Source organism: Lacerta agilis, chromosome 13 (genome assembly GCF_009819535.1).
Source record: "Lacerta agilis isolate rLacAgi1 chromosome 13, rLacAgi1.pri, whole genome shotgun sequence".
Taxonomy (NCBI): Eukaryota; Metazoa; Chordata; class Lepidosauria; order Squamata; family Lacertidae; genus Lacerta; species Lacerta agilis.
Window position 1 is genome coordinate 21,499,780 of NC_046324.1, and position 17,540 is coordinate 21,517,319.

At 42.9% G+C, this 17,540-nt stretch overlaps 1 long non-coding RNA gene across 12 annotated transcripts in view; it reads left to right on the plus strand.

Moving 5' to 3' along the window:
* Positions 1 to 17,540, plus strand: part of LOC117056826 — a 63,378-nt gene that overhangs the window by 1,249 nt on the left and 44,589 nt on the right. For all 12 annotated transcript variants that reach the window (XR_004427757.1, XR_004427763.1, XR_004427767.1 and 9 more), the window contains exon 2: positions 17,167 to 17,326. This is a non-coding gene — a long non-coding RNA (uncharacterized LOC117056826). The remainder of the gene's footprint in view (positions 1 to 17,166; positions 17,327 to 17,540) is intronic.

The window sequence follows — 17,540 nt, forward strand, 5'->3', positions numbered from 1 at the left end:
CAAAAGAGAGCGAGGGGTGGTTACTATTGGGGGGTGGGGGTGGGGGAGAACCTGAACGGATCAGCGAACGAAAAAGAAAAAGAGCGACGAAAGGATAAGATCTTTCTCAATCTATAAAGGAATGTGTTTTGCCCCCCTGTGTATTTTGAGCGTGGAGCCTTGGAACAGGCGGCAGGGAGGAGAAATAATAAGAAGAATATCCTATATATGCACACTCTTAAGTTTAAACAGAGAGGGTCCGAGGGGGAGTTTGCTTCACAGCGGTTGAAGAATGCGCGCCTCGCCTTTAAGAAAAAAAAAGGGGGGGGAGGAAAGAGCCCCCACCCAAACGTTAAGGTAGCAGATATCTATCTTCTCATTCCTTAGAAGGAAGAACGCCTCGTTGCACCTTGTTTGGGGCTGGAAAGACGACACTTTGGAACACACACAGACACACACACACCCCTCCCCCGATTGGAAAAGGAGAGAGAGAGAGAGAGAGAGAGAGGGAATGCGCCTTCCAAATTAATGCACGTATTGGTAGAGATGGACTTCCAAAGCGGAAAGTCATCAGAAATCGGGGTTAGTAGGACTTCAGAGAATATTAGCTTTTCAGGCAATGAAGGAAAAGAGAGGTATATAAAAAAACCACACCAAATGGATTGGGGGTGGGGTCTTGGGCGAAACAGAATGAGCTAGGGTAAAAAAGTTCCAAGAGTTATAAATCCGGAACTTCCTCCCCCCCCCCGCCACTTTTCTCCTTCATTCTCTATCACAGGATCCCTCTGGATCTGGAGTGTTTAAAGCGACCCACAAATTTTCAGACTTAGTGCTAATTTAAATAAAACAAAAATACCAACAAAGATAACCGCCCCTTGTGTTAATACAGATACCCCCCCACCACAATAGGGAAGGAAAAGCACCTTTTAAAGTCTCCCCAGAAAACTGCTTCTGGGGTTGCCCATAGAATTGTTTTTAATTTTGCACCAAGTGTGGGTGGGAGGGATTCAGTTTGAACAGATTGTTGTTGTTGTTTAAAAATTACAAGCGGCCAGAAATTTCGTTTACTTATCTGAGCTTTTACAAGAAGAAGAAGAAGAAAAATGTATGGGAAATGCATTTAATTTAATAATGAGAAGGGAATGTGCTGTGTGTGCGTGGAATATCACCGAAGTTACCTGGGAAAAAACCGTACTGTGAATAAATGTCACAGGTGACAAAAGGATCATACCTTTCCTTTCCTTCTGCTAATTTCTTAGATTCCCCACTCCCGGCCTTTAAAATATGCTTCTGCAATTAACTCCACCACCTCCTCCAGCGTTAATTGCATGTTTACAGGGCTAATGAAATTTACAAATGGGTTTGGCCCACCTCAAACAATGATGAAAAACTAGAGAAGCAAGTTTAATTACGTCCACCGAGGAGGTTTGCTTGGTGAGGGTGGGGGGAGAGGAAAGACAGGGTATTGATCAGAGAGGGGGGGGGACGGGGGAAGGTGACTCATTTTCTACAGGTCATTAATGACCTTAGATTATAGGCCTGTACTAAAAAACAACCCCTTCCTAAGGAATGCCTTCGAAGTTCGAATGATTAAGACTCATCCCAGTCGGATGGATTTTGATGATGATTCTGGTGGGGGCACCTTCTATCAAAACGCACCCCTAAATCCTTCGACCCAGGCCAATTTTCCCAAAAGAGGAACCCGAGATTAACCCCCCTCCCAAAAACCCTATATTTAATTCTTCTTAGAGTCTCTCTCTCTCTCTTTGTAATAGAATTACATTTACTCTTGTTTTCGCTGCTGGTATAATTATCAATACCTTTCAAAGGACGTCCCTTCTGTGTTGTGAGAAGAAGGGAGTGAGAAGAAGGGAAAGCGGAGAGGAAAGATTTTTTTTTTTGGGGGGGGGGCGTTTAAAGAAGAGAATTCCACCGGCTACAAATGGATTCAGTCTCAAGCCTCAGCATTATCCTCCTCCCCCCCCCCCGCCTCCTTGTAGATCAGCCTTTCCAAAGTTTGACTGAAGTTATGAGGATATCTGAGGCTTTGCTATGGAGAGGTCAGAGGTGAAGACTATTTTAACCCTAAAAAAGCATGCCGGTCTCCCTACACCCAGAGTGAATGCTCCTGCCCTCCCCCTTACCCAAAAAGCAGAACAAAGCATGAATCGGATTTCACACACACACACACACACACACACACACACACACACACACACTTTAAAATCCCAGTCACATAAGAGTAATACGATGGAAGCCCCAAAGTATTGCATTTAATATCCTTCCTTCCTCTTTGTCCCCCCCTCCCACCCCACACTCCAGTTTTTCCAAGGTACTGCCTGAGGTTTTTTTTTTGTCTTAGGGGGAATAGTGGGAGGGGGTGTTTGAATGGTATGAAAGGGACGAAGAAGGTCCCGGGCAATCGATTTTTCTTGTCCTCTCTGTCTTTTCGGATCAGTGCCTTTCAATGGGCATGGAGGTGCTCTTTCAGACACAAACTTGTGCTACATTTTCTGCCTGTATTCCTGCTAAATACAATAAAATGCTGGGCAGATTCCACACTCCACTCACACACATGCACAAACACACGCACATACACCTCTTCCACACACTCTTTTCTTCTTCCTCTGGGTAGAAAGCCCTCTAATTAAATTGTTTGATATGCCCAGTCAAGACAGGGCAATTTAATATGCATTAGTATAAAGATATATTCTGCAAGGAAGCCTTTTTCTACTTTTCCTTCTTGGGTTGTTTTTTTTGGGGGGAGGGGAAGGGTGGAAAGGGCTCCTTTTAAACATCCAGACATTGATAGAAGAGGGTGCCTTAGTTCTCTCCACCCCTAACCGCCCCCCCCCCAAATTCCTATTTTACCTGGATGGAGCAGGATATTTATTTATTTGTTTGTTTTTAAAGAGGGAACCCGCAGAATCTCGGCACGTACTCAAGTTCTTAAGAAACGTGCCCTTTGTATTTCTAGCCCATTTGTACACCCTGGGGGGCTTACTTCACAGTTACCGCGCATAGGATCGGACTGCAGGTCTCTCCGTGAGAAAGGAAGGTGTCGGTTTCGCAGCCCAAAAAGGCATTCCGAAGGAGAAATTTGAGGATGAGTGTTTGCTTGTTCATTTTTTCTTTCTTGGGGAATAATTGGGTTCCCTAGCCACCCCCTACCCCTAAGGGCACTGGAAGTTACGCATTCTCACGACCATGTTCTGGGGTGGCGGTGGAAGAAAACCTAACTGCCTGGAAAGCATCTTCTGTATAATTATACGATGGCTGTAAGAACTGCAGGCACCTATACGTTTATTTATGTTTGTTTTAGACGCTCACGTCCTTATGTTATTCCAGACAAACATCTGTCAGCTGGGAGACTCCGTGCCTATCCTTACCGGAGAGACACACAGATGACTATGATATATATTATCAACCCACCAACACAGAAATACTACGCTCCCCCTCCCCGTAGTGAACGATACACCGAGTGGGCACGATTCAAACAAATTTAACAGCATGTTCATGTTGCAATCCCATGCACACTTCTTATGTGGGAATGAGCCCCATTCAAGGGAATGCGCTGCAGGCGCCTCCATAGAAATCGTGAGAGCAATCCTATACTTGCCTAGTGAAGCTCGCAAGTATATAAGCGGGTAAAGGACTGCAGCTTCAAGATGCCTTTCTTTCATTGTGCTTTTCTCTAACAGGACGTGGAAGTGTCTTAGCGCTGACTAGATCGCCACTCTGTTTTTAGAGATAAAACGCTAGATTAATTTTGCCTTCACACGAACCCTTTGGGTCCCCATTCTCAGCAACACCAAAGCTATTGGTCTCCCAGGTGTTTCCCTACGCTTGAAAGGGCAGGGAAAGGCCTGTTCAGACACAGAACAAGCCTTTTACCCTAAGATCCTCCCTGGGCACAACACGTGCCTGTCCTGTCGTGTGAACAAGCTGGCCCAAACATATTCCTGCTTTATTGGCGCGTCTTATTCATTCTTATCCTAAACAGGCGGCGGCGGGCCAACCGTTTTAAGGCGATTTCTTCTTCCTTCTTGGGAAGGCAATAATTGGATCGGTCTCCCTAGATGAGGTCAAAGAAAAGGTGGGCACATTTATCGGTGCGTGAAAGAGAGAGGGAGGATGGCTGATGGACGCATGTGGGGAACTAGCGACAGATGCCACTAAAGAGATGGATCCATACTGCACGCATTCGAAGGACACGTGTGCATTTATTGCACGTCTGCATTTCAGGGGTAAACGCTTTAGAGCTCTGTGGAGCCAGGGCTCATATTTTACCTCGAGGAAGTGCTTCCTCGGCCCGCACCTGGATCACAACGGGAAGCCTTTTATGCGGAAAAACCACGGTGCGGACCCCACTCGCACTCCAGTGCTGAGCCCCCCTCCCCATCTCGTCCATTATTTACTTCACTGGACATGAAAGTCATTGTGAGGCTGCAGATCCAGGAAGGTGATCTGGGGGATTATTCCCAAGGAATCCAGCGGGAATGAGGGGGGTGACTTCGATTGAAACACGCCCAGGTTCCTGACTCCTATAAGGGGAATAGGCAGTCCTTATCTACCGGTATCTATCTATCATCTATCTATCCCAGCATGAATGGGATTTTTGATACCCGCGATTCCTTGCCCATTGTAGGTGGACTCCTACCAGAGAACTTAAGTGGAAGTTTCGAAAACGCCTCCTATACATTTAACTTGGCGTGCTCAGAATTATATATAAAATATCCCTCTCTCTGTGTGTGAGAGAAATTGTTCAGATAGAATCCACCCCCGCCTCGGCCGCTGCGCCTTCAATTTGGTAAGCGCGGCGATTTCAGAGAGTTTTGTTCCCACTGCGGGAGCGTAACTTGCGCTCTCTTTTGCCGAAAGTTTAGGTTTGTTTTGTTTGTTTTTTAAAAAAAGGAGGCTGGAGGAGGGGGAGAATCAACGGAGAGAGAGGAGAACAATTTTCGTGTCGAGAGCAGGAAATTGAATGGAAGAAAGAGAGAGGCGGAAAGTATCGGGGTCCGAGCCCCTCGCTGCGCTCTTTTCCCGATTGCGCTTCTGCGCCACGCGCATTTAAGGCGCAATAAAGCAAGCAGACTTATTTTCAAGGAGCTGCACGTAGGATCGGTGGGGGGCAATCTCTCCCTCTCCCTCTCTCCCTCCCTGCTGTCCCTGCTCTATAAGAGAAGGAGACGTCTGTCTGAGGCAGACCTCACCTCTTGGACACCCCCCTCCCTTTGAGACTGGGCTAGCTCTATTGATCTAGAGGAGACGCTGGAGGTATCACCAGGCTAAATATTTACCGATCACACACACACAAACAGACAGGTTACCCGAACGATTTTTCCCTCCCCCCTCTCTTTCTTCCTCCCCCCCTCTTTTTTTACTGCGCGGAGAGCAGAGTGGAAAGGGAGAGAGGGGGGCAAATCATTTTATTAGTGTGTATAAAGCAAAGAACACATTCTAAGCAGGAGTGTTTTAAGATGTGTCTTCAGCGGGATGAAAAGAGTTAGCGAAATCGATACGGAGTGATTAGGAGCTCCCGGAGTGTCGCGGGTGTGGGGGGAGCGAGAGAGCGCAAGCGAGCTGTGAATTTCTTATATTTGCTAATCCCAGGTTAAGGGGAAAGAAGGAGAGCGCAACTCAAAGGAAGAGGAGTCTGGACGCGACAGTGGGAGATTTTCAGGCACGGTGGGGTGGGGGTGGGTGGGATGGATGGAAGAATGAAATCGAACCAGGACTGTAAATGCTGGCACACATTTCCTTATCCGGATCCCCTAAAACGCCTCCTCCATCTCCACCCGCGAAAGAGTCCCGCTTAGCTAGAGGAAGGCGAAAGAAAAACTGGAGGATTTCTCAATTAACCCTCTAGGAAGCAAGCAATTGCATATGTTTAATTCCCCACTCTCCCCAGTTATTAACCGTGTTTATGGCACGTTACGACGGTACTTGGAGGGTATCTACGTGTGGATAAAATATAAGGGGTTTGTGTTTGTGAGAGAGACCCAAAAAGATGTCAGAGAAGCCCAGGGGCTGGGACACTTGGGGGTCCATTTGATGTCCGACTATTCCGCTGGTTCGGGTGGGGAGGCGGGCGCAGTAAATGGAGCGATTCAGATCGATTTGGAGAAGAGGGGCGTTTAGAGCTTGCTCCTTGGTTGAACTTTTCTCATTTTGCCCGAGCACATTTGTACTTTCCCCTCCACGAGGAGGGCTGTGTCCGGGGGACTCTTGCCTTCAGACAGAAGGTTGTGGAACTGATAAGATGACTGCGAAGTGGGATGGGAGTTGGTGCGTGTGTGTGCTCCTTTAAAAAGAAGGATCTTAATAAACGCACACCTCGACAACTTGAAGAGAGAGATGTTTGCTTCTCTTTCCTCCCCTGGGGTGTCTTCATTTCAGCTCACGGAAAGGTAGCAGGAGCTGAAATATACAGTGGGAGAACAGGCGGAGATCTTGCAAACAAACAAACACAGAACCTTAGCTCCCATGCACAAACACATTTATTCCGAAGGGGTAGAAATGTTGAACACCGAGTCTTCACACAGCAGTTCTTCCAGAAAGTCAACTTATTTCCAAGGAAAGTTCTCTCAAAGTGTGGGGCAGTTTGGCTGAGGAGGCATTTGTAAGAGAGAGACACCCCCCCTCGCACTTCTCCTCGGGTAGACATTAGAGTTAAGAAGCTGGAGGGGGCGGGTCAACTAACTGGCTACATATATCGAAGGGGGGGGGGAGAGAAGCCTTTCCGTAGAACTGCACGACCTTGAGCTAAACTCTCCCCCCCATATAACTGATCTCCATCACCACATCAGGGGTGGGGAGTCAAATTTACCTCGATATTTTTAAATGGCTACTTTTTCAGAGTCTACAATGCTGGTTGGTTTAAATTCTACCAAACCCCGGGGTAACCTCAGATTAAAGTTACAGTTCTTAATAGTCGAACATTAATTTTTTTTGTGTTAATGAACCCACAAGAGAGAGAAAAAAGGGGATGCGCACTGTCCATTCTCCTCTTTGACTAATTCCTTAGATTAGAGATAGGAAAAGTTTGACCTCAAAGGTCGGGTGCAGCTGGGTTTCATTAACTCTTGTGGCCCCAGCACAGAACCGAGCTTGAAGACCCAAATTTAAAGCGGGGTGGAGGACGGAGGTGTGACTGCGAGGTAGGCGTAATGTTTGAAATAAAATAATAAAATAGAAAGGGGGGAAAGCTATGGTAGGTGGTGGGTCTAATATCTGCAGGGTTTTATTTGGGGTGTGTGTGTGTTTCCCACCTGATTCCTGGAATCTAGTTTAAGTGTCTGGAAAGAGAAAACAACAACCTCTATTATTAAGCTAAAGTAGAATTTAAAACAAACAAACAGGGCAGCCCAATCCTATGCACATTTCCTCGAAAGAAAGTCCCACTAGGATCAAAAGGACTCCCCTCACCCCCAGAATGTGCACAGGGTCCCCATCAATTAACTGCTGCCAGTTATAGATGCATTCCTTAATCACAAATTTCAAAATGTGGATTTTAATTGGAGCTGTAAAAAGAAGAGAGAGAGAGAAAGAGAGAAAGAGAGAAAGAGAGAAAGAGAGAAAGAGAGAAAGAGAGAAAGAGAGAGATGTTCTGTGAAGCAATCTAAGCACATCTCTTGTTTCCTGAAATTCCTTCTAAAAGGTTTGGGGTGATGATGGTGGAATTGGGCCCCACAATATGCACTCTCTGCATCCTATAAGCTGAGAAAGAAAGGAGAAAATACATCTTAATTCACAGGCCACCTTCATGTTATCCATCTGGAGTGATTCACATTTATTGCTGCACATTGGTATGTATTGCAATCAGTTAATTTGTTGATGAATCATGTAAAATCAGAACCAACCCTTTAATGAGTTGGTAGCCAAAGATGGCAAGTACTTTTACAAGAGGACAATCACAATCAGCCTTTCACACACAGGAAGTCTGCATGGATATAACTAGCATGCAGTAGAAATGTATGTGTGCATGCATGGTAAACATGCATATGTATGAAATACGTATAAATATACATGTATGTGTTTGCATGTGCACTGTGCATGCATATAATATCTAAATGTGCACATAGACACTTCCAGTACAAGATGTGCATAAGAACACGCTACAAAATACACATCTCACAATCCTGTTTGTAATATTGCTTATTTTGCACGATGAGCCTCTTTATTAGACAAAAAAGTGAATTTTAAAGGAAGCAGGAAAGTTGACCTCTACAGTTAACATAGCTGCAGCAATGGATGTATTTCCCCCCACTCCACCCCCAGGAAGCCCTGGCCCAAAAAATGATTTAGCCTTAGGAGGAAGGGAAAATGTATCTTTATGTAAAAGGGACAAATCAAATGCCGGATTTTTTTTTTTTTTGGTTTGAACCTTTTAAGTATCTCTGCCTCCTCTACATTGAAGGCGTGTGTGTGTGTGTGTGTGTGAGAGAGAGAGAGAGACTGTAAACATCTATCTGTTCTGAGCCATAATTTTTAGAATATTTTAACTGTTCTTATATTCTGAATTGATTCCTTGATTACCATTTCATTAAAAAAACAAGTTGCATGTTTCAAGCCAGCAGGTTCTATAATGCACACACACAAAAATCATTGTACAGGAGCCATCATATTCCTATTTTAATGGTTTTCTCTCCCATCTGAAGAAGAGATCAACTATAAAGAAATGAATGCATGCTCAAATAAATAAATATGTTGAAAAGTGAGATCCATATATACTAAAGGCATAGTCAAATTATTTTGATAGCTTCCTGTTATTTTTGACACAGGCATTCCAAGGACTGGTAACAATGAAAGAGTTTCCAAATGTTTTTCTTCAACTGAAAATGCCAGTTTGAGGGGGGGGGGAATGAAAATAACCCAGATTACAGGAACCTCTTTTCTTTTCTTTTCTTTTCCATAACAAATATTTTCAATAACCTGACAACAAGGAAATATTGCAGAGTCATTTCTGGTGGTTTTTTTTTTAAAAGTATATTACCAAACTAAGGAACAAAACTGCCCCCAAACATGGAAAAAAGGGCTTTAAAAAAACCCACATCCGTTAAAAAACAGCAAAATAGAATCACTTTAGACATCTCTGCATGTATCTATATTACAAGCCAATGTTAAACAAATGGGTGCTCAAATTAATTCAATGTGACATTTTATTAGTTTTCAGGCCCTATGTTAAGGTTTATCTAAACAAAGAACTGGCATTTGGATCACACTATAAACCTGAACTGATCTATGGGCTGAAGCATAAAGGAGAAGCTCTCAGTCGAGAACCCATATGACTTTAGCAGATAGAAAAAAAACAACAACCCACAAAACCCACCACATATTAACGAGCCTTGTAATTATTAGCACACCCTTGATCCTCTTGCCTGCAAGAGCCAAGGATTTCCTTGCAAAGATTTTAAGTGCCTCTTTAAGATTGTGTCTCCTAAAATGAGTTAAGACGAACTGCTCACAAACAACAGTTGAATACTTGTCTAAAAGGGGATGTTTAAACTCTACTTGTTTGCCCATCTGCCCCCTGCCCTCAAATTGACTTTTTCTTGTCTCATTCCTCTTCCCAATGATGACATTAAGTTTGGTATCAAATATTATTTTCTGTGTTGCTGTTCTAAAAATAAAGTATTTCTTTATTTTCATAATCTTGCCTGTTTAAGTGGGGTAAATGGAATGAAGATCACGTCACATTAAAGAGTTATGAAGAGTTAAGAAGCAGTTATGAAGTACCAGAAACCATGAAAACGGTATCTGTGGTTCTTGGATAAGCTTGTTGTAGAAGTTGCAAAATGCATTTTTGTGAAAAATGAAGTTTTAAATACCTCTCATAGTCATCTTTCCTTATGATCATGCCCCCCCCACCTAATAATGCTACCACAAGGAACTTCCTCTATGCCATAGGATCAATGTAGCTGTATGTATGTACTGTGTTATATACAGGCTGTGAACCAATTAAAAAATCGAGTCAATTAATAAGTTGCCTTTTCACCAGTTAATTGATTGATCAATGAAGTACATTGGCATGTTACCAAAAAAAAAGTCAAGAGGTCCCGTTTGGACTTACTGAAAGAAGTGTGAGGAAATTTACAGTGGTTATAATCATTTCTTTCCACCACCACCCTTCCCTGTTATGGGGACAGAATAGAATCAAAACAGACTAAAATAAATAGGCCCTACTTAACTTTAACCTGTGTCCTTAATGATCAAAACTGGCCTCTACTTTAGTTAATTAAACTACCAATTAAACCAATATTCCAGTTAAAGCACATACACACTTGGGAAAAATAATATCATCGATAACACCTCTCTATCCCACTCTTTTACTGTTTCATTCATTGCTTTAGATTCTGTACTCTAAGGTGTATTTCCAGAGATCTCTTTATTCAGCAGAACACAACATTCTTTTGAGCCTCTACTGCACTTGTATGGATGCGAGATGCCCAGCACTGAGTCTCCTTGAGACTTAAGAAGGAGAACTCACAAAATAAATTTGTACATTTGGTAATTAAACACCTGCATCTTGCATTCTGAAAGTTGATCTTGCAAAGTTTGCCATTTTTCATCCACCGCAACTATTTTTGTTTAAAGGTTACATTTAAATAAATCCACCTTGTTCTGGCAACCACATTTCAAGCTATTTTACAACCATGTTTGTGTTTGGTACAGTTCTGTGATTTTAAAGTCTCCCCCCCCTCGATTATGAAGCTTGTCTAATTTTAAAGGACATCATAATTTTTTGGGCAGGGGGAGGGATTATTTTTCTACACTACTTGAAAGCCACATGCTTCTGTCATGATGTGGATGATCAGGGTATGGTTTTGCCGTAATGTAGTGTTTACCCCCCCCCCCCCAAGCTCCTGTAATTTATCACTTTTAAAAAAACCATCCTAATTTGGGCCCACTTCAAGCATCTGTATATTCATCTTTTTGGGTTTTCATATAGAAGAGGAAATTGACAAGCTCACAGCCACAGAATCTTAGAGCACGGCTGTTTTTGAAATAGAGGCTAGGGGTCAAAGGGCAGGGAGTTTTACTTTTATTATTATAATACTTTTAATAGTTTTATGTTTCAGGGCAACAATGCAGTCATTTTGATAAGGGAGCTCATGTGTTTCTGTGACACATAAATCCCCCCTCTAAATAACAAAAAGGAGAAACTATACCCTTGCTAAATTAAAAAACAGGGCATATGTTAAGTATGGTTCATATTATGGACTTCGAAATTCTTTGGCATTGCAGGGAAAGTCTCAAACATTTCCTGAACTCTGTATACAGCCTCAAAATAGAGGATTTTGTTTTCAAAGTTGTTGACAAGCGCCCTTTGGCATACTTAAAATGGAGATCATTTAAGTTCTAATCAGAGTAGACCCATTGAAGTTAATGAACCTAAGTTAGATTTGTCCATCAATTTCAGTGGTCTACTCTAAGCAGAACATGTGTATTGGCTATCACCTGATATATTCAGCAACATACATTTTACTGACTGGTTAACGGAGGTTTCCTAAGCCATATGAGAAACCAGCAATTTCCAACCATTTAGTCCCAAGAGAACTTTTCCCTCATAAGCTGAAACACTATTTCATGTCTACGACATTTCATGTCTACCTGGTCCAGTAAGTCTCCATCCATTCTCTGCTGGGTCTACCAAATTTGAATCAGCAAAATTTGTCTTCTTATAATTTCATTAGTAAGGAAAACTCTGTGATGCCAACAATGACAATTTGTAAGTTGCAAGAACGGAGAGATCTTTTGACTTTAATGCTATGATCCTTGCATTGTGTTTTCAGGTCCTATTAATTTATTTTAAACCAGTAACACACCATTGGTAAACCACAGGGCTTCATGAGCCAGCAAACAAGCATATATATCACAACGGAACCTAAACAAACCCGAAACTAAAAGAAGCATCAAAGCATGCTAAAAGCAGCAGAGAAGGAGTGCTCTTTTCAGTTTCTTTGTAAAAGTCATGGCGCCATAGGAAACTGCTTTATTCGGAGTCATCCTATTGGTCCACCTAGCTTAGTAGTGTCAACACTGACTGGCAGTAGTTCTCCACTGTTTCAAACAGAGAGTATTCACAGCCCTACCTGACAATGCTGGGCTTGGAAATTGAGACATTCTGAGGGCAAGGACAATGCTTTATCACCGAACTGAGCCAGTGTGGTGTAGTGGTTAAGACCTGTAGACTCGTAATCAGGTGAACCGGGTTTGTGTCTCCGCTCCTCCACATGCAGTTGCTGGGTGACCTTGGGCTAGTCACACTTCTTTGAAGTTTCTCAGCCCCACTCACCTCACAGAGTGTTTGTTGTGGGGGAGGAAGGGAAAGGAGAATGTCAGTCACTTTGAGACTCCTTCGGGTAGTGATAAAGTGGGATATCAAATCCGAACTATGGCCCTTACCCTGATGACAAGTCAAGGGAAGGGTGTTCCAGAGCATAGGCACCACAACCAAAAACTCAATTCTCTTCACTGATGTCCATCTTACTCCATTCTTTCTGAATAACTTCTAAATGATCTGGAAAAATCACATGGGTGTGTACACGGCTCTCTGGGTACCTTCATTCTAAGCCTTTTAGGGCTTGTGCATATGCAGGTGATATGTTAGTGTGTGTTTGTAGTGTTTTTTCAGGGGGTTGTACAAGATGAACATCGGGATATCTTACAGCTCTGCAAGTCTATGATTCTATGTACCTGATATTTTGCCTAAGTTCATGGACTTCTTAACTGGGAAAGTCCCTCAAATGGAAGAAGACACCTTCACCCTGGTATGGCCCCCCTTTATCACATACACAGCCCAACAAGACAATGACAAGAATCCACCAACAGTATACGAATCAATATGGCTATCCTGATTCAAAAACACCCACCCACCCCACTCGCACATGAAAACAAAGTTCACCACAGGCAATCAGAAACAAATAGCCACACCCTAGACCAACCCCAACCTCTCTCACCACCAAAGAAACACGAGTGAATAGTAAAGAGAATCTGCACAAGCGATGCTGACACAAAACCCCACACATACATGAAGTAAAATAGAAACATCACCACCCAACTCCACCCCCACTCAGCATGGCTCCCTCCACCTCTTTCCCCCTTTTCTTCCTAATGAACACTAATGTCTCAACAAAATGAAACTGATCTGTAAAAAATGTAACTTGAAAAAAAGAGGCATTGCACATACTTTTGTAAACCAAGAAATCTTTAATAAAAATATGTTAAAAAACACAAAACACTGGGAAAGTTCCTTGCTACCAGAGTCTGTGGGGATCCATGCATATAGAAAAGTAACCTATAGACTAGAACGGAGTGTCTCCAGAGAATATAGGAGGCCCTTCCTGTTCTAGGGTGCAGCCCAGGAGTTTGGGACCTCCTTATCAACCCAAGTGACCAGAGTGGTCTTTAGTAGGAGCAAATAAGCTTTGTCTTTGTTAATCTTTGCTCCCTGGGCTCTTTATTGTGGGGTCCCTAATAACATTCAGAGTAACCTCTGGATTCCCCAAACTGTCTGAACACTTATGGCTAAGCCAGGTGACCACTTTGACAACATCTAGGTCTCTCCCAGCCATTTTCAGAAAGAGGATCACATCCCCCCCCCCACATATTTTGTTGAAGATGTAGTGTTTGTTTGTTTGTTATGCACCTACACATCAAATTAGAAAAAGCACAAAGATTTCTGTGATTTGCAGTTGAAGGCAACTCAACAAAGAAAAATCAAAATTTCAGAAGCAAGGATGGGCGATTATAGAGAATTTATTGAGTGGTGTATTATTGTGGGATTAATTTTTTTGGGGTGGGTGGGAGGCAAAGCTGTGACTGGAGGGCAGGAGAAACACCGGCTGTTCCCTCCCTCCTTCTCCCTTCTCAAGGCGTTGCTAAATTTTATGATATTTCCCCCCCCCCCCTCTCTCTCTCTCCTTTCTACTATCTGCCTTTGTGCCTTCAGGGGCAGTGAAAGAAGACTGCCGATTCTAGATTGCTTTCAGAGTTTGCTTTGCTGATGATGGATTACCATGTCAATTTAAACAGCATAGGATTAATTTGTTTCAATGATTTCTCTTTAGGCTGAATGCCAGCCTTTTTTTCTTCTTGTTGTTGCTTTCTATCTCCCCCTTTGCTCTTCAGAATAAGAATAAGGAAAAAAAATGCTGTCCACCACCAAATCCCTTTCAATGACCCCTCCCCTTCTAAAAAAAGGGACAGTAATAGAAATGGACAAGTTAGGTGTAAAGTTGCAATACAGTCGCAGGTTTGAGTGTGTGTTTTTATCTCATTTGCAAAGGCTGAAGCCTCCTGTCAGTCACATTAAAATGAAATTGGATCTAACATTTATTCAATAAATACTTCTCTTGTAGGTAATCCAGAGCAGAGTGCTTTTGACACATAAGGACTTAATTTATCTCAGATAAGAAGTTATTAATATGGTACATTTAAACTTGCCACCTACAGTAAGGTCATTCAGATCTTTAATGTGATTCAGAAAAACGGTTTCAGGAGAAGAAGGGGACCAAGTTTGAGATGGCATTCTATGTGTCAGCAGTGGGAGGGAAACACAACAGTTAGTGCCAGGGAAATAAGGTCCTATAGTGGGAAACATTGACCATCATCTCCGCTCAGCCTGAGTTCATTGGAGAATTCATTGCTTTTGAATCAGACTTTTCCATCTGCAAAGCAGGAATGATAAGAACATAAGGAGGCTGCCTTACACCCAGTCAGATTATTGGCCCACCTAGTTCAGTACTGTCCACACTGACTGTCAGCATCTCTCCAGGGTTTCAGGCAGGGGACATTGCCTGCTCTTCCTGGAGATCCTTGGGGTTCAATCTGGGACCTTATGCATGTAAAGCACATGCTCTACCACTGAGCTATAGCCCTTCCTCAAGAAGTGAGGAGGCTGTATTATTTGCTGGCCAAACAGTTTGTCCAACTAGCTTGGTATTGTATACTCCAGGTTTGAGGAACCTCTGATCCTCCAGATGTTGCTGAACTACAATTCCCATCAACATGGGCAGTAGCCTGGGTTGATGAGAGTTGTAGTTCAGCTACATCTTGGCAGGCTAATCTTCCCCCACACCAGAATCAGCTCTCCTTGAATCCCAAAAGGAATCTTTTCCAGTCCTACCTGGAGATTTTAGACATCAGACCTGGGACCTTTGGGATGCAAAGCTCACGTTCCTGTCATTGAGCCACAGGCCTTCGCTGAATGTTTTTTCCACCCTACTCTGTATAAATGCCTGATCTGTATAAAATGTAGTGGGCGAATCTTCCAGCCTGCCAAGACATATATTGTATGTACCAGAAGGTCCTTATGGCAACCAGACAAGCTGCTTCAAAATCAATCCAATAGGTGCAACGTGGGCTTTTACACTTTTGTGTAACAATGCATTTATGTGTAAAAAGTTTCAGGCACCTCCACCATAGGCGTGATGAGGTGGTTAAAAGTTCAGAAGCAGGAAAGCTAGCTTAAGTGATCTTATTACAGGTGGGTAGCCGTGTTGGTCTGCCATAGTCAAAACAAAATCGAAAATTCTTTCTAGTAGCACCTTAGAGACCAACTGAGTTTGTTCCTGGTATGAGCTTTCGTGTGCATGCACACTTCTTCAGATACACTGGTGACTTCTGTTTCAGTGTATCTGAAGAAGTGTGCATGCACACGAAAGCTCATACCAGGAACAAACTCAGTTGGTCTCTAAGGTGCTACTAGAAAGAATTTTCGATTTTGTTTTAAGTGATCTTAGACATGCATTGGAGAAGAGAGGCGTATCATTTGGAAGGGTGACAGTCAACTTTCCCCAACCTGGAGGCCTCCAGATGTTTGGATTACAACTCCCATCAGCCCCAGAGCTGTGTTTGTTGGGGCAGAGGAAAGTGGTATTCTAAAACATCTGGAAGGCATCAGGTTGGGGAAGAGTGGCCGAACTAAAGCCCATTCTGCTTATTTATTTGATGAAGTAACAACGTATCACATCACATGATGTAGCCACCTTTATTAATTATTTAGTTATTTTATTAAGTGTATTTATCCCAAGTTGGTCTTCAAGGCAGCTTACAATTTTTTTATATAAAAAAACCCACCACCATTATAAAATACAAAGTTAGAAAAACAAACTAGTTAAAAGCAACAGTTAAAATATACTACACTAAAACACATTTAAAACAAGCATCAAAGTACAGTTTTCCCTGACAGAAGCCAAATGGTCAGCTTTGTATTATGATCATTCTACCTTGCTGAAGCTAAGGTTTGCCTGGGTCATATCAGTACTTAGATATGCGATTACCTAGGGACGCCCTTGTGTGGCACCTTGGGTTCTGTTGAAGAAAGGTGGGATAGGAACACAGGATCACGGGAAACGGCTTTATGCCAAATCAGACAATTGGTCAAACTAGCTCAGTGTTGTCAACGCTGACTGGTAAAGGGTCTTCAGGGTTTCAGGCAAGGTTCTCTTCCAGACCTATCTGGAGATGCAGGGGATTGGACCTGCAAAGCAGATGCCCTGCCACTAAGCCATCTACTATCTTCTCTGTAGATTGAGAAGATGATTGGAGGGCAGACTGGTTTCACGTAAGAAGTCTTGGTCCCAAGTCACTGAGGCCATGGTATGCTAACAACAAAGCACATGAAGCAGTGTTATACCATATTGGACTATTGGTCCATCTAGCTTGGTATTGCCCACACTGGGTTGCAGCAGCTCTGCAGGGTTCCAGACGGGAATATTTCCAAGCCCTTTCTGGAGATGCTGGGGATTGAAACCATGACCTTCTACACGGTATACATCTGGTTCCCAGAAGGTCACACATTCAGGTTCTGACCAGATCCAGGCCTCCAGTAAGGTGACAACCTCCTGTGCCTTCAGACCATACTCTGGGACGCACAATTATTTTTGGGATTTATCATAAAATCTGCTTGTGATAGCCTAGTAAGTTGATGTCACAGACAACAAATGGATGAGGAACTTTCTGGTTCACCTCTCATCACCATGAAGTACAATCTCATGCATAATTACTTTTGGAAATAAATCTAATAGTTTCCTGGGGGGGGGGGTTACTTCTGAGGAAGCGTGTTCAGGATTGTGGTCTTGGTTACTTCATGATGTGAAGTCTTCTTGTTGATGAAGATAATCTATTCATATAAAAGAAATAAGGATACCAGTTAAGCTTTACTTTTTCCATTTATCCTAGGAATTCCTGAGGATGGTTCTAATGGAAAGTGCCAAGTGACAGTGCCACATGTTTCCTAGAAAAAACGGAAGAAAGCAAGCACAAAGAACCGTTCACAGACTTGCCCAGGGGAGCATTTTCTCCACATGGTATAGAAATCTGTCACTTTCATGTGCAGAAGGTAACGTTTGCATAGGTTACACATCTTTGTGTATGTGCGTATGTAGAGGAGAAAGAATGCATGAATCAAATTTGTGCACCATATAGACATATGCAAAGAAGACATGAGGCCAATGCAGATGTTCAGAATCCATGCTAATGAAGGCATGGGGAGAAGGGATTGCACAAGTTCCTGGTGAGCATGTATTTGTCCGAAAGCCTGACTGCTGCACTAA